This window comes from Grampus griseus (assembly GCF_964374135.1).
Source record: "Grampus griseus genome assembly, chromosome: X".
Lineage (NCBI taxonomy): Eukaryota > Metazoa > Chordata > Mammalia > Artiodactyla > Delphinidae > Grampus > Grampus griseus.
The window spans coordinates 36,320,106-36,330,822 of record NC_138999.1 but is presented as its reverse complement, the minus strand read 5'-3'; the positions used below and the strand labels follow the sequence as shown (position 1 = coordinate 36,330,822).

At 41.6% G+C, this 10,717-nt stretch overlaps 1 pseudogene across 1 annotated transcript; it reads left to right on the top strand.

Annotated features, from left to right (window-relative positions):
- Positions 1–7,187: 7,187 nt before the first annotated feature.
- On the top strand, positions 7,188–7,853 carry LOC309839931 (signal recognition particle 14 kDa protein-like; annotated as a pseudogene). Its single transcript has one exon. The product of its transcript is annotated as a signal recognition particle 14 kDa protein-like (transcript).
- Positions 7,854–10,717: the final 2,864 nt, after the last annotated feature.

Genomic DNA, 10,717 nt, shown 5'->3' with positions numbered 1-10,717 from the left:
ATGCAGGGGGCATGCACCAGCTCCCTCACTTACATCGGTTAATCCATCCACCTGCCTACTTCATCCCTCCACTTGGATGTCGAATAGGCATCTTAAACTCACCAAGGCCCAACCATAAGCAAAATGAAAAGACAACCTACACAATGGGAGAAAATATTTTTCTCCCAGCAAATGCTGTGGCCAATAAGGGATTAATTTCCAAATATACAAACCATTCATACAGCTCAATATGAAAAAAACAAACCGAATCAAAAAATGGGACCTAAACAGAAGACCTAAACAGATGTTAATCCAAAGAAGACATCAGATGGCCAATAAGCACATGAAAAGATGCTCAACATCACTAAATATTAGAGGAATGCCAATCAAAACTACAATGAGGTATAACATCACACCAGTCAGAATGGCCTCCATCAAAATTTCCACAAATAATAAATGCTAGAGAGGATGTGGAGAAATGTGAACCCTCCTACACTGTTGGTGGGAAGGTAAATTGGTACAGCCACTATGGAGAACAGTAGGGAGGTTCCTTAAAACGTAAAAATAGAGTTACCATATGCTCCAATAATCCCACTCACGGGCATATATCCAGAGAAAACTCTAATTCAAAAAGATACATCCAGGGCTTCCTGGTGGCGCAGTGGTTGAGAGTCCACCTGCCGATGCAGGGGACATGAGTTCGTGCCCCAGTCCAGGAAGATCCCACATGCCGCGGAGCGGCTGGGCCCATGAGCCATGGCCGCTGAGCCTGCATGTCTGGAGCCTGTGCTCCGCAACGGGAGAGGCCACAACAGTGAGAGGCCCGCGTACCGCAAAAAAAAAAAAAAAAAATAGATACATCCACCCCAACATTCAAAGGAGCACTATTTACAATAGCCAAGACATGGAAGCAACCTAAATGTCTATCAACAGATGAATGGATAAAGAAGATGTGGCACGTATATACAATGGAATATTAGTCACCCATAAAAATGAATGAAATAATGCCGTTTGCAGCAACATGGATGGACCTACAGATTATAACACTAAGTGAAGTCAGACAGTGAAAGACAAATGTCATATGATATCACTTATATGTGGAATCTAAAAACAAATGATACATGTGAACTTATTTACGAAACAGAAACAGACTGGTTCAAGATGATGGAGTAGAAGGACGTGCACTCACCTCTTCTTGCAAGAGCACCGAAATCACAACTAATTGTTGAACAACCATCGACAAGAAGACACTGGAACCCACCAAAAAAGATACCCCAGATCCAAAGACAAAGGGGAAGTCACAATGAGATGGTAGGAAGGGTGAAATCATGATAAAATCAAATCCCATAACTGCCCAGTGGGCGACCCACAAACTGGAAAACAATTATACCACAGAAGTTCTCCCATTGGAGTAAAGGTACTGAGCCCCACATCAGGCTTCCCAGCCTGTGGTCCAGCAACGGAGGTAGGAATCCCCAGAGCATCTGACTTTGAACGCCAGAGGGATCTGATTGCAGGACTTCCACAGGACTGGGGGAAACAGAGGCTCCATTCGTGGAGGGCACGCACAAAGACTTGTGTGCACCAGGACCCAGGGGAAAGGAGCAGTGACCCCATAGGAGACTGAACCAAATCTAACTCCTAGGGTTGAAGGGTCTCCTGCAGAGGTGGGGTAGGGGGTGGCTGTGGCCCACCACGGGGACAAGGACACTGGCAGCAGCAGTTCTGGGAAGTACTCTTCAGCATGAGCCCTCTGGGAGGCCACCAGTAGCCCCACCATACAGCCTGTAGGCGCCAGTGCTGGGTCGCCTCAGGCCAAAAAACTAACAGGGAGGGAACACAGCCCCACCCATCAGCAGACAAGCAGATTAAAGTTTACTGAGCACTGACCCTGCCCACCAGAGCAAGACTAAGCTCTACCCACCACCAGTCCCTCCCATCAGGAAGCTTGCACAAGCCTCTTAGATAGCCTCATCTACCAGATGGCAGAAGCAAGAAAAACTAAAATCCTGCAGCCTGCAGAACGAAAACCACAATCACAGAAACTTGGACAAAATGAAAAGGCAAAGGATTATGTCCCAGATGAAGGAACAAGATAAAACCCCAGAAAAACAACCAAATGAAGTAGAGATAGGTAACCTTCCAGAAAAAGAATTCAGAATAATGATAGTGAAGATGATCCAGGATCTCAGGAAAAGAATGGAGGCAAAGATTGAGAAGATGTAAGAAATGTTTAACAAAGACCTAGAAGAACTAAAGAACAAAGAAACAGAGATGAACAATACAATAACTAAAATGAAAAATACACTAGAAGAAATCAATAGTAGAATAACTGAGGCAGAAGAACGGATAAGTGACCTGGAAGACAGAATGGTGGAAATCACTGCCGCAGAACAGAAGAAAAAAGAATGAAAAGAAATGAAGACAGTCTAAGAGACTTCTGGGACAACATGAAACACACCAACATTCACATTATAGGGGTCCCAAAAGGAGAAGAGAGAGAGAAAGGACCTGAGAAAATATTTGAAGACATAATAGCTGAAAACTTCTCTAACATGGGAAAGGAAACACTCAACCACGTCCAGGAAGCGCAGAGAGTCCCAGGCAGGATAAACGAAAGGAGGAACATGCCGAGACACACAGTAATCAGACTGACAAAAATTAAAGACAAAAAAAATATATGAAAAACAACAAGGGAAAAATGACAAATAACATACAAGGGAATTCCCATAAGGTTATCAGCTGATTTCTTAGCAGAAACTCTGCAAGTCAAAAGGAAGTGGCATGATATATTTAAAGTGATGAAAGGGAAGAACCTACAACCAAAAATACTCTACCCAGCAAGGCCCTCATTCAGATTTGAGGGAGAAATCAAAAGCTTTACAGAAAAGCAAAAGCTAAGAGAATTCAGCACCACCAGAACAGCTTTGCAACCAATGCTAAAGGAACTCTTCTAGGCGGGAAAGAGACTAGCAACTTAAAAAAAAAATGGGGGGCTTCCCTGGTGGTGCAGTGGTTGGGAGTCCACTTGCCGATGCAGAGGACACGGGTTCGTGCCCCGGTCTGGGAGGATCCCACATGCCGCGGAGCAGCTGGGCCCGTGGGCCATGGCCGCTGAGCCTCGGCATCCGGAGGCTGTGCTCCGCAACGGGAGAGGCCACAATAGTGAGAGGCCTGTGTACAGAAAAGAAAAAAAAAAACCACAAGAGAATAAAAGAGAAAGGGAAGAAAAAAGACCTACAAGAACAAACCCAAAACAATTAAGAAAATGGCAATAGGAATATTGATAATCACCTTAAATGTAAACAGATTAAATGTGCCAACCAAAAGACACAGACTGGCTGAGTAGATACGAAAACAAGACTGTATATATGCTGTCTACAAGAGACCCACCTGAGACCTAGGGACACATACAGACTGAAAGTGATGGGATGGAAGAAGCTATTCCACACAAATGGAAATCAAAAGAAAGCTGCAGTAGCAATACTCACATCAGACAAAATAGACCTTAAAATAAAGACTGTTATAAGAGACAATGAAAGACACTACATAATGATCAAGGGATCGATCCAAGAAGAAGATATATGGGTGCACCCAACATAGGAGCACCTCAATGTATAAGGCAAATACTAACAGCCATAAAGGGAAAAATAGACAGTAACATAATAATAGTAGGGGACTTTAAAACCCCACTTTCATCAATGGACAGATCATCCAGACAGAAAATCAATACGGTAACACGTCTTAAATGACACATTAGACCAGATGAACTTAACTGACATTTATAAAGCATTCCATCCAAAAGTAGCAGAATACACATTCTTCTCAAGTGCACAGGGCACATTCTCCAGAATTGACCACATCCTGGGCCACAAGGCGAGCCTTGGTAAATGTAAGAAAATTGAAATCATATCAAGCATCTTTTCTGATCACAACACTATGAGATTAGAAATAAACTACACAAGGGACTTCGCTGGTGGTGCACTGGTTAAGAATCTGCCTGCCAATGCAGGGGACATGGGTTCAACCCCTGGTCCAGGAAGATCTCACATATCATGGAGCAACTAAGCCCTTGTGCCACAACTACTGAGCCTGCGCTCTAGAGCCCATGAGCCACAACTACTGAGCCTACGAGCCACAACTACTAAAGCCCATGTGCCAAGAGCCCAGGCTCTGCAACAAGAGAAGCCACCACAATGAGAAGACCGCACACCACAATGAAGAGCAGTCCCCACTTGCCACAACTAGAGAAAGTCTGCGCGCAGCAACGAAGACTCAATGCAGCTAAAAATAAATAAATAATAACTTTTTTTAAAAAAGAAATAAACTACAAGAAAAAACTATAAAAAAATGAATACGTGAAGGATAAACAATATGCTATTAAACAACCAATGGATCACTGAAGAAATCAAAGAGGAAATCAGAAAAATACCTAGAGACAAATGAAAATGAAAGCACAATGATCCAAAACCTATGGGATGCAGCAAAAGCAGTTCTAAGAGGCAAGTTTATAGCAATAAAATCTTACCTCAGGAAACAAGAAAAGTCTCAAATAAACAACCTAACCTTACACCTAAAGCCACTAGAGAAAGAAGAACAAACAAAACTCAAAGTTAGTAGAAGGAAAGAAATCATAAAGATCAGAGCAGAAATCAATAGAGACAAAGAAAACAATAACAAAGATCAATGAAACTAGAAGCTGGTTCTTTGAAAAGATAAACAAAACTGATAAACCTTAAGCCATGGACTTCCCTGGTGGCACAGTGATTAAGAATCTGCCTGCCGGGCTTCCCTGGTGGTGCAGTGGTTGAGAGTCTGCCTGCTGATGCAGGGGACACGGGTTCGTGCCCTGGTCTGGGAAGATCCCACATGCCGCAGAGCAGCTAGGCCCGTGAGCCATGGCCACTGAGCCTGCGCGTCCAGAGCCTGTGCTCTGCAACGGGAGAGGCCCGCATATCACAAAAAAAAGAATCCGCCTGCTAATGCAGGGGACACAGGTTCGAGCCCTGGTCTGGGAAGATCCCACATGCCATGGAGCATCTAAGCCCATGCACCACAACTACTGAGCTAGAGCTCTAGAGCCCACAAGCCACAACTACTGAAGCCCTGTGCGCCTAGAGCCTGTGCTCCGCAATACGAGAAGCCACCGCAACGAGAAGCCCATGCACTGCAACGAAGAGTAGCCCCCACTCACCACAACTAGAGAAAGCCCGCACACAGCAATGAGGAACCAATTCAGCCAAAAGAAAACCTTTATCCAGACTCATCAAGAAAGGGAAAGGACTCAAATTAATAAAATTAGAAATGAAAAAGGAGAAGTTACAACTGACACTGCAGAAATACAAAAGATCATAAGAGACTACTACAAGCAACTATATGCCAATAAAATGGACAACTTGGAAGAAATGGACAAATTCTTAGAAAGGTACAGTCTCCAAAGACTGAACCAGGATGAAATAGAATATATGAACAGACCAATCACAAGCACTGAAATTGAAACTGTGATTAAAAATCTTCCAACAAACAAAAGCCCAGGACCTGATGGTTTCATAGGCAAATTCTATCAAACATTTAGAGAAGAGGTAACACCTATCCTTCTGAAACTGTTCCAAAAAATTGCAGAGGAAGGAAAACTCCCAAACCCATTCTATGAGGCCACCATAACCCTGATACCAAACCCAGACAAAAATACCACAAACAAACGAAAACTACAGGCCAATATCACTGATGAACTTAGATGCAAAAATTCTCAACAAAATACTAGCAATCCAAACCCAACAATACATTAAAAGGATCATACACCATGATCAAGTGGAATTTATCCCAGGGATGCAATGATTTTTCAGTATCAGCAAGTCAATCAGTGTGATACACCACATCAACAAACTGAAGAATAAAAACCATATGATCATCTCAATAGATGCAGAAAAAGCTCGTCCGCACCCATTTATGATAAAAACTCTCCAGAAAGTGGGCAAAGAGGAAACATACCTCAACATAATAAAGGCTATATACAACAAACCTACAGCTAACAGCATACTCAATGGTGAAAACTGAAAACGTTTCCTCTAAGATCAGGAACAAGACAAGATGTTCACCCACTCTCGCCACTTTCAACGTAGTTCTGAAGTCCTAGCTACAGCAATCAGAGAAGAAAAAGAAATAAAAGGAATCCCAATTGGAAAAGAAGACGTTAAACTGTCACTGTTTGCAGATGACATGATACTATACATAGAAAATCCTACAGACGCTACCAGAAAACTACTAGAGCTCATCAATGAATTTGGTAAAGTTGCAGGTTACAAAATTAATACAAAGAAATCTGTTGCATTTCTATACACTAACAATGAAAGATCAGAAGGAGAAATTAAGGAAACAATCCCATTTACCATTGCAACAAAAAGAATAAAATGCCTAAGAATAAACCTATCTAAGGAGACAAAACCTGTACTTTAAAAAACTATAAGATGCTGATGAAAGAAATCAAAGAAGACACAAACAAATGGAAAGATATACCATGTTCGTGGATTGGAATAATCAATATTGTCAAAATGACTATACTACCCAAGGCAATCTACAGATTCAATGCAATCCCTATCAAACTACCAATGGCATTTTTCACAGAACTGGTACAAAAAGTCTTAAAATTTGTATGGAGGCACAAAAGACCCTGAATAACCAAAGCAATCTTGAGAAAGAAAAAAGGAGCTGGAGGAATCAGGGTCCCTGACTTCAGACTATACTACAAAGCTATAGTCATCAAAACAGTATGGTACTGGCACAAAAATAGAAATATAGATCAATGGAATAGGATAGAAAGCCCAGAAATAAACCCATGCACCTATGGTCAATTAATCTATGACAAAGGAGGCAAGACTACACAATGGAGGAAAGAGTCTCTTCAACAAATGGTGCTGGGAAAACTGGACAGCTACATGTAAAAAAATGAAATTAGATCATTCTTTAACACCATATATAAAAATAAGCTCAAAAGGGATTAAAGACCTAAATGTGAGACTGGACACTATAAAACTCCTAGAGGAAAACATAGGCAGAACACTCTCTGACATAAACCGCAGCAATATCTTTTTCAATCCACCTCCCAGAATAATGGAAATGAAAACAAAAATAAACAAATGGGACCTAATTAAACTCAAAAGTTTTTGCACAGCAAAGGAAACCATAAGGGCTTATGCTGACGGAGCAGAGCCAGCAGTGCCAGCATGGTGCTGCTGGAGAGTGAGCAGTTCCTGAAGGAGCTGACCAGGTTCCTCCAGAAGTGCTGGTTGTCAGGCAGCATGTTCATCACCCTGAAGAAGTATGATGGTCGAACTAAACCCATTCCAAGGAAGGGTTCTGTGGAGGGTTTTGAGCCCTCAGATAACAAGTGTCTGTTAAGAGCTACTGATGGGGAAAAGAAGATCAGCACTGTGGTGAGCTCCAAAGAAGTAAGTTTCAGATGGCTTATTCAAACCTACTGAGAGCTAACATGGATGGGCTGAAGAAGAGGGACAAAAAGAGCAAGAGTAAGAAGAGCAAAGCAGCGCAGTGAAGGGTACCAGATTTCCCGCTTTCACCAGCTAACCACTGAATTGCTACTTTTCCTTTGGTTTTTACTTTTGGCCACAAAGCTGGGTTTCTGATTCCCCTACAATAACTGTTTTCATGTGAGATTAGGGTCATTTTTGGATGGAAGAAGGGCTGTAGTGTTTACAGGGTAGCTACAAGAAGCCAGTTTATTTTAGATCTGGCTAAGTGGTCTGTGTTGTATGTTTCTATGTTTCTGGATAATAGTTTACAGTCTCTGTAGCCGTCTGTGAAGAGCACTGTATCATTAAACCTGTATTTATCAGCACTGACCATCTTTTATTCCTTTTCCCACCCCATAAAAAGATTCTGGCAATAGCTCCTCATTCTGGAATGATGTGATTATGAATAGGCTTTAGGCCCTGTCTTATGGGTTACTGGAATTGAAACCTGACAACTTTATAAAAAAGTTGTGTTATTTCATGGGTATTTTTCCCAACTTGCTGTATAATTTTATCATCATAGTTCCTTTAGCAAATTTGAATGAGTTCTCATAGCCAAATGAGAGTTTGCTTAATCAAACTAAGGATAAGCCTATTACAAAATCAAGAATAAAGATTCCAAGTTAAAAAAAAGAAGGAAACCATAAACAAAACGAAAAGACAACCTACAGATTGGGAGAAAATATTTGCAAATGATGTGACCAACAAAGGATTAGTCTCCAAAATTTACAAACAGTTCATGAGGCTTAATATCATCAAAAGAAACAACCTAATCAAAAAATGGGCAGAAGACCTAAATAGACATTTCTCCAAAGAAGATATACAGATGGCCAAGAGGCACATGAAAAGATGTTTAAGATCGCTAATTATTAGAGAAATGAAAATCAGAACTACAAGGAGATATCACCTCACACCAGTCAAAATGGCTATCACCAAAAAATCCACAAACAATAAATGCTGGATAGGGTGTGGAGAGAAGGGAACCCTCCTACACTGTTAGAAATGTAAATTGGTATAGCCACTATGGAGATCAGTATGGAGGTTCCTTAAAAAACTAAAAATAGAACTACCATATGACCCTGCAATCCCACTCCTGGGCATATATCCAGAAAAAAACATGGTCCGAAAGGATACATGCGCCATAATGTTCATTGCAGCACTGTTTACAATAGCCAAGACATGGAAGCAACCTAAATGTCCACAGACAGATGAATGGATAATGAAGATGTGGTACATATAAACAAAGGAATATTACTCAGGCATTAAAAAGAATGAAATAATGCCATTTGCACCAACATGAATGGACCTAGAGATTGTCATACTGAGTGAAGTCAGACAGAGAAAGAGAAATATCATGTGACATCCCTTATATATGGAATCTAAAAAGAAACGATACAAATGAACTTACTTACAAAACAGAAACAGACTCACAGACTTAGAGAACGAACTTATGGTTACTCGAGGGAAGGCTGGGGGGAAGGGATAGTTAGGGAGTTTGGGATCAACATGTACACACTGCTATATTTAAAATGGATAACCAACAAGGATCTGCTGTATAACACAGGGAACTCTGCTCAATGTTATGTGGCAGGCTGGATGGGAAGGGAGTTTGGGGGAGAATGGATACATGTATATGTATGGCTAAGTCGCTTTGCTGTGCACCTGAAACTATCATAATATTGTTAAGCGGCTATACTCCAATATAAAATAAAAAGTTAAAAAGAAACAGACTCACAGACATGGAAAACAAACTTATGGATACCAAATGGGAAGGCCAGGGTGGCGGGGTGGATAAATTAGGAGTTTGGGATTAGCAGACACACACTACTATATATAAAATAGATAAACAACAAGGTCCTACTGTATAGCACAGGGAACTATATTCAATATCCTGTAATAAACTATAATGGAAAAGAATCTGAAAAAGAATATATATGTGTGTGCATGTGTGTAACTGAATCACTTTGCTGTATACCCGAAACATTGTAAATGAACTATACTTCAATAAGTCACTTACCCACTCTTAGCCTCAGTGAGTTTGCAAAAGTATTTTGCTTGTGGCCTCCGTAGTTAAGTCAGGTTGGAAAAAAAGGGCCAAGCACCGGTTTCTGTCCGGAACGCCAGCACAGAGTTGTGCCACTATTACTCCAAATACTTAACAAGTTAAGGATAACTCCAGGGAATTAAACGTAGGAGAAAAAATTGAAAACTTATGGTATGACTCAATTTACTTAATGCACAGAACAAGGGAAACTAATCTATAGTGTTAGAATTCAAAACAATAGCTATCCTTATGGGGAGTAGTAGCCTGAAGGAGGACTATGGGGAGTGCTGGTCCCATTCTTTTTTTTTTTTTTTTGCCACACTGTGCAGCATGTGGGATCTTAGTTCCCCAACCAGGCATCAAACCCATGCCCCCTGCAATGGAAGTAGAGTCTTAACCACTGGACCACCAGGGAAGTCCCCCGTATTGTTTCTTGATCTGGATACAAAATACACAGATAGGTTCACTTTGTAAAATTTCAGTGAGCTGTACACTTAGGATTTGTGCCCTCTTTTGAATGTGTGTCACACTTTTCTTTTTAATAAATTTATTTATTTATTCTTGGCTGCTTTGGGTTTTCATTGCTGCGCGCGGGCTTTCTCTAGTTGCGGCAACCAGGGGCTACTCTTCACTGCAGTGTGCGGGCTTCTCATTGCAGTGGCTTCTCTTGTTGTGGAGCACAGGCTCTAGGCACGCAGGCTTCAGCAGTTATGGCATGTGGGCTCAGTAGTTGTGGCTCATGGGCTCTAGAGCGCTGGCTCAGTAGTTGTGGCGCACAGGTTTAGTTGCTCCGTGGCATATGGGATCTTCCCAGACCAGGGACCATGTCCCCTGCATTGGCAGGCGGATTCTTAACCACTGCACCACCAAGGAAGTCCCTGTCATACTTTAACTTACAGAAAATTTTAAAGATTTTGCACAGCAAAGGAAACCATCAACAAAACGAAAAGACAGCCTACTGAATGGGAGAAAATATTTGCAAATGACATGACTGATAAGGGCTTTATATTCAAAATATATAATCCGGGACTTCCCTGGTGGTCCAGTGGTTAAGACTCCATGCTCCCAATGCAGGGGGCCTGGGTTCAATCCCTGGTCAGGGAACTAGATCCTGCATGCCACAACTAAGAGCCCACATGCCATGACTAAAGATTCTGCATGCTGC